This window comes from Chrysochloris asiatica, unplaced genomic scaffold (genome assembly GCF_000296735.1).
Source record: "Chrysochloris asiatica unplaced genomic scaffold, ChrAsi1.0 scaffold00079, whole genome shotgun sequence".
Classification (NCBI taxonomy): Eukaryota; Metazoa; Chordata; class Mammalia; order Afrosoricida; family Chrysochloridae; genus Chrysochloris; species Chrysochloris asiatica.
Genome location: NW_006408597.1, coordinates 436,778 through 451,632, shown reverse-complemented (window position 1 = coordinate 451,632; position 14,855 = coordinate 436,778). Strand labels below are relative to the sequence as shown.

General features: G+C 41.7%; 1 protein-coding gene across 1 annotated transcript in view; it reads left to right on the top strand.

Annotated features, from left to right (window-relative positions):
- Positions 1-14,855, top strand: part of TTLL5 (tubulin tyrosine ligase-like family, member 5) — a 343,961-nt gene that overhangs the window by 282,239 nt on the left and 46,867 nt on the right. The gene's annotated exons all lie outside the window — the stretch shown is intronic.

Below are 14,855 nucleotides of genomic sequence, written 5' to 3'. Positions count from 1 at the left end.
TTTTTTGATGGTTATCAGATGTGGGAGGGGAGGAGGGGTAACTTATTGGCTATTGGTAGTGACGTGTTAACTTGGAGCAGGGCAAGGTAATACTCAATAAGACAGAGGTCTGCAAAAATGATGGGAGCAAGAGAAGACACTGAAAGGAGTGTAAGAGTTAAGGAAAAGAGGTAAATACACAATCCTGCAAGCACGGTGATCTGTGAGCAGAAGCATGAACGAGGTCGCTATGAGTCGGAACCGACTCCACGGCACACCACCACCACCACCACCACTTACTGTCTATTAAGTGACAGAAACTCTTTATAATGTATGTGACTGACCTACACAAGTATATTGCACTAGCAAAATCAGTATGGTCCCAATTACAGTGGAAGAATGACGTCACAAAAAGGTCAGGCTGTACAGGATTAATTTTTTTTTTTCTTTTTAAGTAATCCAGGATTATCATTAGATTCTGCTGCTATGTACTATAGTAGGGTTATTAGCTAGCTGTATGATTCTATGAGTTTCCCTGATATTTGCTTACTTACAGGAATACCTTCTGTCCTCTTGATCTCATGTCATTTGCTTCTTTCTTTAAAAAATGCCATGCATAGTTTGTGCAAAATTAATATTTACCCAAAGGCTAAGCCAGACTTCACCAAAGTTCTTTTTCCTCTAAATAAAGCAATGAGCATTAGGTTCTGTGCCTTTACTTATCTTTTAACTACTTTCCAGACATATCCTGTGATTTCAGCATAGCTCCTTACTTGATCATCTTTATCTCTGCCTGCACTCTGTATATTCTGCTAACTCAAACTGTAACCGAAAAATTGCAGGCCTTAGTGAAATAGTGCCTTAAGTCATTTTTCCTGGAGAAAAACCATGTTCATCTTCTGGGAGGTATGGACTATAGCATCTCATTTTGACTGTTGCACTGCCCTTTGCCACATGGAAAGGTCCTCACTGAGAAAATCTTTGTGATTATTGATGTCACTATTCATTATCATAATGATGGATATTAATAAATACATAGCTTTATTTATTTAATCTGTGTAAACTTCTTGGAATTTTCTAAACTTCTGAACTCCCTGTCACTCAGAGGTCTTGAGAATACCAAATTATCAGATGATGGCTAATGGAAACATCACTACTTAGCCTTAGTTCCCTGACATGCCGTAGACGACCCTAATGAAACTAGCATGTCAGTACCTTTTAGATTATACATCCAGTCCTGGAAATATTGGATGAAAAAAAAGACGATTGCAGGACATGGAAGCTTTGGAGAAGGAGAGCGTTTTGCTGACTTTCATTTTTAGGTACTGCTTCAATTTAAAGTTCTTTCTAGTCTTTGGATTAGCTTCCAGCAGCTCATATTCCTTTGAGAATTCCGAGTACCTTGTATGGGTTTCTTTTTTCACTGAGGATTATACCGCTTTAATTTCACTGAACTATGAAGTATATGGAAAAAAAATTTTTTTTTCAAAGAATCTGTCAGAATACATGTCTTAAGGAGGAGACAGAACTCCCAAGAAGGGAGTTATCTTGTATCTCCTGGAGAGGGGACAGAAAATCATTCATCATCATTTTATATATGTGCATAACATCATTTTTTCATTCTCTTGTTCTTCCAAACCACAGCTGATTTAGGTAAAAATGAATAAAGCTAAACTTCTGAAACTGTAGTGAGAGAATTAAAGAGATGAAATCTTAGTAGCGTGAAGAATTTATGACAAGTAAAAGAGCAAGTGAGTTACTAAATATTTGAACAAGAATAGTATTTCGTCTCTGAGAGCACATTATTTGCAAGGACATTGAGAATCATTCTACAGAAGGAACAAAAATCAAACCAGACCCACTCTCTTCAACTCAGTTCCAATTCATGTTGTTGTTGTGTGGTGTCAACTCAGTTCTGACTCACAGCAACCCTGTATAGGGTTTCCTTGGGTGGGTTTGAACCACCAACTTTACAATTCAGTGCTTATCCTACAACATCACCTCTGTATTGTGTTTCCGAGATTGTGTAAACCTTTATGGGAGCATACAGCCTCATCTTTCGCCTGTGGAACAACTGGTGGGTTTGAACTGCTGCCCTTGAAGTTAACAGCCTATAACAGAAGGAACAAAGCCGGCTACATTTGAAGCCTCTGTTTAACTTATGGATTGTGCTGGGCCTGACAATTCAAATTATCACCAAATTGTGGAAACATAGTTTGCATTCTCGATGTCTTCTGTATTTCCTCTTTTGTGTGTAACCCTTCAAACAGAGATGGTAATTCTGTACTCATGCTAATGATTTCTGTGCTTTGCAGCTTCACTTTTCTAAATTATAGGTTACCTTTGACATATCTGACAGTTTAGTTAATTATCTGATTTTCCTAGCATTCATCTGTAAGTCAGAACTTTTTGTGGAACAGAATGTGAAAGGTGGTGTTTTGTTATGCTACATTACTGTACGTGAATTGCATGAACTCTGCTTTTCAATAGTGATTGCCTAGTAAATGTCCTGGGAAAGATGATGAGGCTTTTCTTGCATGCAGAAGAGCTTCCCATCCTTGTCTGCCTCCCATTAGAGCCCTTGGGTATCCAGCTTACTAAAAGCATTCATTTCAAGAAGGCAAATTCCGGGTCAGGATGTGAGTTTAGCCATGGGCACGTCTCCTGTCTCCTCATTCCGACGGAGAAAGCTTGGATCTTCATCTCTGTCTCACATTGCACACCTTCTTCTGGAAATCTCCACTCCCTGAACCTGCTCTGCCAAAAGACTGACCTTGTGAGAGAGGAGTGTCACCTGGAGTCACTGTCACAGGCACAAGAAACAGGTGTGACCTCGTTTATGTCAAGGAGAGCATGACGGCGAAATTGAGAAAATTGAAACTATAGGTTTTTACACACTGATTTGTAATTTGGAAATTTGAAAAATGTTGTCTTGGTCAGAGCAGGGGTTGGCAAATTTTTTTCTATAAATGGCCAGATAGTAAAGCTTTTACGGTTTACAGGCCACAGGGCATCTGTTGCAACTATTCAGCACTGCCAAGATAGTGAGAAAACAGCCATAAAACCAGCTGCCCTCCTGCCGACTTGGACTCATGGCAACCTCGTGTGTATCACAGTAGAACTGTGCTGCGCAGGGTTTTGTTTTTGTTTTTGTGACTTTTTATTATGAATTGAGTGAACGTTTGTGACAGTTTATAGAACAGATCATCAGTTTTACATTCAACAAATCGTACACTTTGCTTCATTACAATGATTGCAATTCCTTCCATGTACCATCCGCTAACAGTATTGACCTCTGTTCACTTACCTGCTGTATTCCCCCCTGGATCACCCACTACCTTCCTCTTTCCTCTGCCAACCTCCCTCTTATTGTATATTGCCTGCCCCATCACCCATGGTAGAATGTGTCTACACTCTAACCCATGAATAATATTCTCCCCCTACCCCGTAACCGTCATAGAATGTTTCTTTTATCAAGAAAACCTTTTCTTAACTTTTCACAACATTGGTCTCATAAATATTTGTCCTTTTGTGATTGACTAATTTCATTCAGCATAATGTCTTCCAGATTCATCTGTGTTGGGGGGTGTTTTGCAGATTCATCATTATTCTTCAGTGTTGCATGGTATTCCATTATGTGTGTGTGTACCAAAGTTTGTTTAACTATTTTTTAGTTGATGGGCATTTAGACTGTCTCCATCTTTTTGATGTGTCTTTTGTAGACAGCATATTAAAGGATCCTGTTTCTTATCTATTCTGCTCTTCTGTCTCTTGACTGATGCATTAATTCTATTTACATTCCATGTAATTTTCAATAGGTATGAATTGATTGCTGTCGTTTTGCTGTGTGTGTGTGTGTGTGTGTGTGTGTGCTGCTGGTTTCTTTGTTCCACATAATCTTCTGCATGGAATTCATTTTGCTTGTGGGTTTTCTTGTCATTTTCATTTCTGTGTGTTAATGCTTACTAAATCTTTCTGATTTCCTTCTTTTTAATTTTGATGTGAAGATGTGTTAATTTTCTTTGAGGTTACCCCATAATTTATTCATTTTTCCCTGTTTATAAAGGTCTATTTTATCTTGAAATCTACTTGACTGCCTCACCATTTGAAAGTTCTGTATCTACACTGTTAGCTCTTTTGCTTTGTAGTTGATCTCATTATAAATAGAGATCTCTGGGTCCCTATTTTCAGTCTTATAGGTCTGTTTTACTTTAAATACTTTTATAGCTGAATTGAGTTCTGGGTGATGTTGTCACGTATGGTAATCTGAGGTTGTTGTCTGTAGTTGTTGATTCACAGTCCAAAGAACACCCTTTAGTGTTTTTTGTAAAGTTGGTGTAATTATTACAAATTCCTTTTACTTCTGTTTGTCTGGAAATGTCTTAATTTCACCATTATTTTTGAGGGACACCTTTTCTGGAGATCTGATTCCTGGTTGGCAACTTCTTTCTTTCAGAGTTTTGTATATGTCATCTCATTGTCGTCTTACCTGCATGGCTTCTGCTGAGAAATCATAGCTTCTTAATGGTTCTCCTTTGTATGTAATTTTTTTTTTCTGAGCTGCTCTGCTCTCAGGATTCTTTCCTTGTCTTGGTTTTGTAAAGTTTGATTATTATCTGTCTTGGTGATTTTCTTTGGGGATCTATCCTCTTTGGGGTTCTTTCAGCCTCTGGTATGGCACCGTTCTCGGTTAACCATTTGTGCACCTCAGTGTACGGTGGGTTTTTCTGATGTTGGCTGCTATTGTTGATCAGGTGGTTTAGGAGCTGATGTTGGCTCTTGCCCAGTGGGTGGAGCTATGGCATACATGGTTGTGGCTGGGCTGTATGGGCATGGCTACTGTCTCCTGTCAGCTGGGGAAGGGGAGAAGACCACACACACACATACACACACACACAAGAAAACAAAATAGAATCAACAAACAAGCAACTAACAATGAAAATTACAAATTATACAGGAGAAAAAAGAAATTTGAAAATGGTAATAACCAGAAAAAGGGAACCTAATTACTAGAAAGAGAAAAGAGGAACAGGAAAATGGGGCTATAGAAGAAAAAAATAAGAGAGAAAATAAAGAAATTTTTTTAAATCTTAGAAATATCAGGGAGACGGATGATAAAAAGAGAAAGTGAGTAGAGAATATTAAAGAAAGACCAAAAGTTTGGGGAAGAAAAGAGGTGGGGAGGGAATGAGAAACAGAAGAAGGAAAAACAAACAGAGAGATTGAAATGATATACTTCATGGGAACGGAAAGAGAAGAAGGAAGGATAAATAAACCAAAAACAATGGAAAATAAGCACACAATTTTTGGACCTGGAGAGGAATAAACTCTGGGGGGGTTCCTGCCAGCCAAGGAGTTGACAAGGTGGGTGCAAGAGGGATGTGACAGTGGAGTTCCTGGCCCTAGATGGAATTGCTATGGACCTAGGTGTTACCTATGTTCAGGGCACTCAGTCTGGAGGTAGTTTATGAAAGCCCTTGGTGGAGCAGGTTTCAGTGTCTGTTAGGACCACATAGCAACTATAGGTAAGGTGGCTGCTAGGTAATGAGGGTTTCTGCTACACTAATGCTTATCTGGAGTCCTGAACTGCTAACCGAAAGGTTGGTGGTTCATACACACCAGCTGCTCTATGAAAACCCTAGACAGGGTCACTATGAGTTAGAATGGACTCAATGACATGCATTTACCAACAACAACGATGGTCTGGTAGCTCTGCAGGTTCCGTAGGTCTGGAACTGAGCCTGCCTGAATCCAGGCACCAAAACTGCACAGCATGGCCCTGCCTCATACCAGCATGCATCACAACCATCCCAGAGAGCAGAGTCCTGCCAGCAAGCACTCAGTCCACTGCCCTAACCTGCGCTCCTTAGTCCAGGGTTTCATCTGTGTGTGCTTCATTTGGTCTCTCGTATGTTTGTTGACCTGGTGTGCCACTATAAAATATGCACTGGACCACAAGTTCTGCCATTCAAACTCACCAGCTGCTCTTTGGAAACCCTATACTGGGTCACTATGAGTTGGAACCGACTTGACAGCACTTAACAACAATCACATCTTTGTTGTAGAGGGTGTGTGTAAGGCATCTGCCTAGTCTGCCATCTTTCCAGAGGTTTTTCAGTGGCTGGTTTTAGGGAAGTAGATCACCAGGTCATAAGCAAATGAATGTGGCAGCGTTGCAACAAAACTTTATTTGCAGGCAGCAAGCTGGATTTGGCCTACAGCCACAGTTTGAAGACTCCTGATCTGGAGCAACAGGACTCACTGGAGGGCCTATTAAAACCCAGATTGCCCTCCCACCCCGTCCCCATCCCCATCCCTAATTCAACCCCTTTGAGGTGGGGCCCGAGTAGTTCATTATAGTTGCCGGGTGATAATGCTGTTATTCTGGGAACCACACTTTTGGTAACTACTTGATCTAAAGGGGAAGAGATTAGACATCTCTTACTTGTTCACTGTCTTTTGGAAAGAATACTTGGATGTGTCAAAATGTAGTGTTGCCCTGAGGCAATCAGCTTTTTATATAGAAACTTTATTTCTACCTTTTCCACCCCATCTACTACTCAACAAGTCTCCTTATAAATAAGTTATCAAAATACCTCCTTGCCCAACAGAATAACCAGAATGTAGTTCAAGAGATTTTTGACATATCGTGAAAATTGTAACTAATGCCACTGAACAATTTGTATAAAAATTGTTAAACAGAAACCTAATTTGCTTTGTAAAGTTTCACCCAAAACACAATGGAATATTATTTTTAAAAAGTAAGGAAACAAGTAACTCCTTGCTCATTCTTCTTATCAGAGTACATTCTGCTCAGCAATAATTGCTCCCAGGATTCAAGTCTTGTGGTGGATAAGGAAACCAAAGGGACAGTGCCCTCCCTCTTTGCTTTATTGATAACCAACACTTAACCTAACACTCCTTGGGCCAAGCACTGTTCCAGGTGCTTTCCACATACTAACTCATCTAAAATGAGCTTCAAGGTGGTTGAGGAGATGACTGGTTTCTCTGGGTAATCTGTTGTTGTTGTTGTTATGTGTCATGGAGTCTGCTCCGACTCATAGCGACCCTGTACAGGGTTTGCAAGCCTCGTCTTTCTCCTGTGGAACAGCTGGTAGTTTCGAACTGCTGACCTTGAGATTCACAGCCCAATTCGTAACCACTACACTACCAGAGCTTCTTTGGGTAATCTAGAGGGGGGAATGAACTGATCATGCAATGATCCGTCCCAGTGGGCGTCTTCTCGCTCATGTCCTTTATTGGTCTCACTTCCTTCTCATACTGGCTTTGTGCCCCTGAAGGAGAAGGCTTCAAGTCTTTGTTCTAGCTGAGTTGGGGGACTTTCTTAGGCTACAGTGAGTACCAGTGACATCAGCATGAGAATCTGTCCAGGCTGGGGTCTGTGAGGAGGACTGCCCGGCTGTGAGGCCTGACTGACCTGATTCTAATTGCCGACATGGAGCTGATGTTATTTTTGGCCCAGGACAGAGCGATTACTCAGTAGTTTCTGTTAAAATGATCCTTTGTTAAAGCTTCTGCTCCCAGCCCCTCCCCCCTTCCCTCCCACTCTTCTCTCTGCCTCATCCAGACTGAAAAAGAGCCCAAAACGCAGAAAAATTAAGGACATTTTGATGGCCAAGGCAGAACTGCTGAAGTTTCTTTAAACAACAACAAAGGGGGGTGGAGGTGGAGGAGGGAGGTATATGCTGTGGGAGGTTTATTTTTAAAACATCCTGATTCTTCACTGGTTTCCTTCATTCTCTTTCCAAAGCCCTTCAATTTTTGGAGACTAAATCTTCAACATTCATTAGGTAACTCTGACAGAGGAAAAACGGTTCATCCCGAAGTCTCCTCGTCCTTCTGCTCCACATGCGTTTTGCTTCCCCTTTTCCGTCATGCCAGCAGACACCGTTGTTCCTGTCACAGGCAGAGCGGGGCAGCTCAGTGTCAGCATGCAGAACCTCACAGGTGTGGAAAGGATTCCCGTGCAAACCCAGCCAAGTCCTGTTGTTGTGCTCCTAAAAGTTCATTGCATGTGGTTAGAAAAACCCTCCCCCGATACAGGAGTGAATACTGTTAACTTCAGCCTGCTGTGTGTTTGAGTTGTGGGGCAGGGGGAGGGGGGACAAGGAGACTTTCATCAGGCCCCCATCTCCTCAGCGTGGCACGGCCAATGCAGACCAGCAGCCCAGCTGTGCAAGAGGCCTCTACAGACTAGAGGCCGGTTAGACTTGGGTTGTGCAGGGCGAGGAACGTGTGTGTGTGTGTGTGTGTGTGTGTGTGTGTGTGTGCGCCTGTGCACAGCTTGGCTTCCTGAAGCATCTTAATCTGACTCACATAACCTACTGCTTCTTTAATTTATTTGTTGATATGTTTATTTTGTTTTTCCCTAAGACATTTATCAGAACCTCAGATACCACTTCGTTTCTAGCTTTTAATTCTTACTTCTTTTTCTAGTACCACTTAATTTAGCACATTTTTCCAAGCAAAACTCTTCTCTTATGAAACTAATAATGCACACAGAATAGGCCTGACACAACACATATAAAGCTACATTCATCTGTTTGGGAAGTAGGCATTCTCACTAGGTTTTGGAGTCAGGAAATCCTTGGATAAAATCTTGGCCCTATGCAGTCTGTCCCCTGAAATATGGTTTTCAAATGTCTTTGGACCTCATTTTCCTTATGTCTAATTTAGAGATGGTCATGTGCACCTATTAGGCTAACATGAATATTGTCATCCTCAGTATGTTACCATGTGTCAGTCTCTGAGCCTGGTATTTACCTGTATTATTGAATCACCCCAACTGTCCGCCTTTTAGGCCCATTTTTATTTCATAACTTCCTCAGGGACACTTGTGGGTTTTCAATGGTAGAGCTGGGATTTGAACCCATGTCCACCAACCACCAGCATCCAAGTTCCTTACGCTCATGGTCTGCGTTAGCTCTCTGATAATGCACTTGACGCTTAGTAGACATTCAGTAAATAGGAACGAGAGGTATTGAGTCCCGGTGTGGCACTCTAGGACAAACTCTGGATGGGTAACTGAAATGTCGACAGTTCATATCCACCAGCTGCTCTCAGAAACCCTGTACAACGTCACTATAAGTCAGAACTGACTCCACAGCACAAAACCACCACCACCACTGACGCCTGTAAAATTGTATGTGTATGGTTCTTCTCAGGTATCTTAACCAGTCTCCTATTTTTCCCATGCACTGTCTCAGAAGAAAAAATTTACATGTATTGAAACTTAAACCCAGACATTATCCCAGTTACCTCAAATTCTTATTTAAGGAAATAATGTAATGAGGTGTGCCTGGGCTTAAAAATCTTCCCAATCCCCATACTTTACAACTCACCCCTCTCTGTATGCTTTTATTATTAGCCAGTGGTGTCAGGGACTACCGGTGTCTTGAAATACCTTCTAGAAGTTAGGAGGTTTACAGCACTTGTGTGAACTGTTATTAATAACATTGGAATTCTCTCTCCAATTACCACTTTGTCCTTTTAACCCTGTTATTGTTGCTGGTAATGCTATTTTAATTTTATTTCTGTGATAGGTATTTTTGAAGAGACTACCTAGAAACATGACACATATCTATAAATATGAATATCACAGATGACATCGTTGTATAGTTAGTTTTAAAGTATTCATACCATATAAACAGTTCATTTTGTTCATCCACTAATGATCGTAATGGAAGTCTTGTCTCCTAAGGTTGCTTTGTAAGCTGCCACTAGGGAGGTGTACCCTGCCATTCTGGGTAGGAACAGAGGAAGGCATGGATACTGAGTGCATGGATACTTCCTGTGTGCCCGATGCAGTATTCTCTCCATCCGCTTGATGAGGAAACTGAGGCTTAAGGCATTTAAGTTACCCAAAGTCATACCACTGATTAATTGCAGAGATAATGTTAAACCAAGTCAGGGTTTTCAAAGGCCTGAAATCTTTTCCACGTTACCATGCTTCCCATTGACAGAAATGCCCTCTACCTTTACTTCTCATTATACACATTCACCATCGCTCAGATAGGACATTGTGGCTCATTGTACATATTCTCACCATCGCTCAGATAGGGCAGTCCGGCTCACTGTACACATTCTTAGTCGCTCAGCTAGGACAGTCTGGCTCATTGCACACATTCACCATTTCTCAGATAGGGCATTCTGACTCATTCTACACATTCTCCATCACTCAGATAGGGCATTCCGGCTCATTCTACACATTCTCCATCACTCAGGGCATTCCGGCTCATTGTACACATTCATCTTCTCTCTGATAGGGCATTCCGGCTCATTCTACACATTCTCCATCACTCAGGGCATTCTGGCTCATTGCTGCTGTTGCTGTATCCTCTCCCCACACCCTCCCCCACACACAAGTATAAAAGGAAGTGTTGACGTTCCATAATCAAAATTCAGAACTCTAACTTGGCCGTGGCTATGTTAAGAGGCAACTGTTCACCTACCAGCTGTTTGTTACCAATCTCGTGTGTTGTATGTCCTTCAAACATGGTTTTGCTACAGCTGCTGCAAACCAGTTTTCTTCCCTTCCCTCACTCTGTGACCTGCAGCTTCTTTCTGTGCATCTGTGGGCGCATGAGGGACTCACAGCATAACTTTGTATGAGATGAATGGAAAATCCCATCTGTGACAGCATGTAGCCACAGGAAAAATGCCTACTGAGTATATGGCAAGAAGGTCTGAATAGGATGTGCACAGTGGATACACCATGTGAGATTCTGAGCAAAATGAGATGAGTTATACATTTGATGTTGTTGTTATTTTTAGGTGCCTTCAAGTTGGTACCAGCTCACGTCAACCCTACGCATGACAGAACAAAACATGCCCAGTCCTGCTCCACCTCACAATTGTTGTTACACTTGAGCTCATTGCTGTGGCCACTGTGTCAGTCCATCTTCCTTGGGGGTCCTCCTCTTTTTCCCTGACCCTCCGATTACCAAGCATGATGTCCTCCTCCAGGGACTGGTCTCTCCTAATAACATGTCCAAAGTATGAGAGATGAAGTCTCACCATCCTGGCTTCTAAAGAACATTCTAGTTATACTTCTTGGAATGCAGGTTTGTGCTTCTGACAGAATATTCTCAAACGCATTAATTCTTCTATGTTGTTAAGTGTTGTTAAGTGCCGTCGAGTCAGTGCCGACCCATAGCAACCCTGTACAGGGTTTCCGAGGGTGTAAATCTTTACGGGAGTATAAAACCTGATCTGTCTCCCACGGAGCAGCTGGTTGTTTCGAACTGCTGACCTTAAGGTTCACAGCCTGATTCGTAACCACTACGCTACCAGAGCTCCTAATGGTCTTTTTTATTCATTGTTCCACTCTCGCATATGAGGTCAGTAGCACCTTAGTCCTCAAACTGACATCTTTGCTCTCCAACACTTTAGAGACCTTGTACATCAGATTTGCCTAATGCACTACAGTGCTTGATTTCTTGACTGCTCCCTCCATGACTGTTGACAGTGGATCCAGACCAAATGAAGTCTTTGAGAACTTCAGTTCTTTTCCCCATTTATCATGACGTTGTTAATTGGTCCAGTGGTGAGGATTTAGCTCTGGTAGCATAGTGGTTACGAGTCAGGCTACTAACCTTACGGTCAGCAGTTCGAAACTACCAGTGGTTCCATGGGAGAAAGATGAGGCTTTCTACTCCCGTAAAGATTTACAGCCTCAGAATCCTATGCAGGGTCACTGTGAGTCGGAATCCACTCCACAGCACACCACCACCACCACCATGCATTGAGATGCAACCCATACTGAAGGCTGTGGTCTTTGATCTGTATCAGTAAATATTTTAAGTCCTCTTCACTTTCATCAAGCAAGATTTTGTCATCTGCATATCGCAGGTTGTTATATAATCCAGATAAAATCAGAATTTAAAATTGGAAAGGAATTTAGAAATTACCTTGTCTAATTATTTCATTTCATTAACAGGAACCTAAGGCATAGACATGTTATTAGAATAGGGACCTTTATCTACAAATGGCGACCCATAGAAACCCTGTATAGGGTTTCTGAGGAGCAGCTGGTAAGCTTGAACTGCCGACATTGTGGTTCAAACAACTTTACAGTCCAGTGCATTAACCTTCAGTGCCATACTACACATCATCAGTGTGGTCATTAACAAATTACTGAATCTTTTGTCTTTTAATTTCTCCTTTTTGTGAAGTGGAAATGGTAGTGGGAACTAGCTCAAATGATTGGGAAAATTAATTACGTTAATAACATGTAGAGCTCTAAGCAATTAATAAAAGTTAATTGCACTTATGATATATTTATTTTAAGTATACATAAACTCGCTGTGGGTTAATGCGCCAGACTGCAAAACCATTTGAACTGCAAGGTCAGCGGTTCAAGCTCACCAGTCACTCTTCAGAAACCCTATACAGGGTCACTACAGGTTGGAACTGACTCGACAGCTGTCAACAACAGCAAAACTCTAAATCAAACCAGTGTGACCCTGTCAAACCAGTGTGACCCTGTAGAACAAAGTAGGACTTTCTATAGGGTTTCCAAGGTTGTAATCTTTGCAGAAGGAGACTGCTACATCTGTTTAAAATGTATATAAAATTCTCATTTTAATTTGGAGGTTTTAGTTAAGCCTCCCACGCCAGAGCAGAAATTTCAAAAGTGATCTTAAGTCTTTTAGGAGAAGTCCAAGACTCATGAAGTATTAATTTTCTTTTAAAAAAACAAGCAAACAAATATTTGATTATTTGGGTAACTGAAAATTAATTTGTTCACAATTACTAGAGAGAGATATGAAAAGAAAGAATAGAAGGAGCAGTTAATTTAAGGATAAAATCTGTTGGTGGTTGACACGTTTGCACAAGCACACACATGTCTCATAAGCATAAAGAAGAATAGAGACCGCATTGCCATCCAGTTGTGGTACCTCCCTGTGAACAGTCAGCTTTTCATGGAACATAAGGTACTTCCTCCTAATAATCAAGAAAAGGTAAGGAAATTTATCCTCTTAGACATATGGATGGAAATGGAAATTGGTCCAACCTTTACAGGGGACAGTTTGGGGATATATTACAAAGGAGATTTTAAAGAAAATATGAATAAGCATCTGTCTGATCCAGCTATTCTACTACTTCAAGGAAATGATTTTTTATGGAAATGGTTCAGCATATATAAAAATATATCGATGACATGTTTATCACAGCACTTTTTTTTTCCATATTTTATTGTGAATTATATGATATTTTACATGGAGAACTTTAGTTTTACATTCATACCACCAGACATCGTTTCATTGCCATGGTTCCAATCCCCTCCATGCATCATCAATTGGCCAAAGGGTATACCCTATAAACCCGCCCCCTACACGCCCTCCCCACTCCCATTCTTCAGCACACAGTCCCTCTCCCTCTCTGAATCCAAAGTCCCCAGCTGCTTCATCACTCCACGTCTCTGCCTCCGTCTCGAGCCTCGCTGCTTCTCTGGGTAGGGTCCTGCTCTCGGCTTTTCTCCGTTGATGGTCCCAGAGACCTCTGCTCCTAATCTGGAGAGTTAATCACTCCCTTCCTTGCTACAAAACGTCTACCTTTACATTTCCAACCCTCACAATCAGTCTTGATAACAATCATTCACTATTGTATCACAAGTGACCCTTCTTCATTTCATTTCATCAGCTCTGCCTAGACAGATTGGATAGTACCCACTGGAGATTCTGTCTTCTCCATGCCCCCTAGCTCTAGGTTCCCTCTTGAAAGCTTGTAAGCCAGTCACTTCTCGCCTTTATAGTCCCCCCTCCCCCCAATTTGGGTATCCAATGTCTAAGTTGCCCATCTCTGTCTACTCTGTGTGTGGAGGGGGTGAGAATGTTTCTTGCTGTAAGTATTTGTTCCCTCTTTTGGGTTACTGTATCCATAGGTGTAGGTCAAGTTCATCAAATTGTATCAGGTCACTCTTTTTTTTTTTTTCCTCTTCTTTCTTCTCCTGGTTGAGTTCTGAGCATGCATTCATCGGGGCCAGGTCACATGGGTACCATCTGCAGGTGTGGGTGTTCTTATGTGTATGCCCTCTCTTCCTATCAGCTGGTAGCTTCATTCTCCACTCTAGTCCTCTGTGGCCACACCACTGACTCTGGGCCCAAGAGTCCCCAGGTCTCCCCACACTGCTGGCCAACCAGGTCCCCATCTGGGTCCACAGAAGCCCACTGAACATTGAAGGGCTTAGCTTGCCGCTTCATTGCTGCTTTTACCCCACTTCTCCCTATCGGCGACACAGCACTTTTCTTAAATAGCAAATCAAATTGACAAATTGGTGGTGGCCTGGTTGTGCATGTGTGTGTAGAATGTAGAATTAGAAATGACTTTTAAAACCGTCTTCCTTTTTCTAGTGAACATGTATTAAAGTATTTACACACAAAAAAAGAAAAATATCCCTCAGTCTGCCAATCCCAGTGTGTGCTTTTGTGTGTGTATAGTCACTGGTCACACATTGTCTACTGGGTATTGAGGGAGATACAAAAGAGATGGAAAACAACGCAGAATTGAAGAAGTTTCTATGAGTCTAAATTTGCCATGGAATATCAGTCTTTTCTACAATGTTAGATTGGTGCTGTTAGAACGGGGTGGGGTGGGGCTGCTGCTAACAGAGGCGAGCTCATGTGTGTGATGTTTGGGGCTAGTTCATTTCACTGGGTTTTATGATTTTGGACATATCTTGACCTCATCCAGCTGCTTCACAGTTGGGCTTTTGTACTTATAATCCATACCCAACCCAAGAGTAGTACCGGTGTCTCTACCACTGGAAAACCACCTCAGAGACTCCTGGGTAGTATCTTCAGTGTCACTGAATGAAGGATTCAGAGGCCCATGATGATTGTTAAATATCTGTT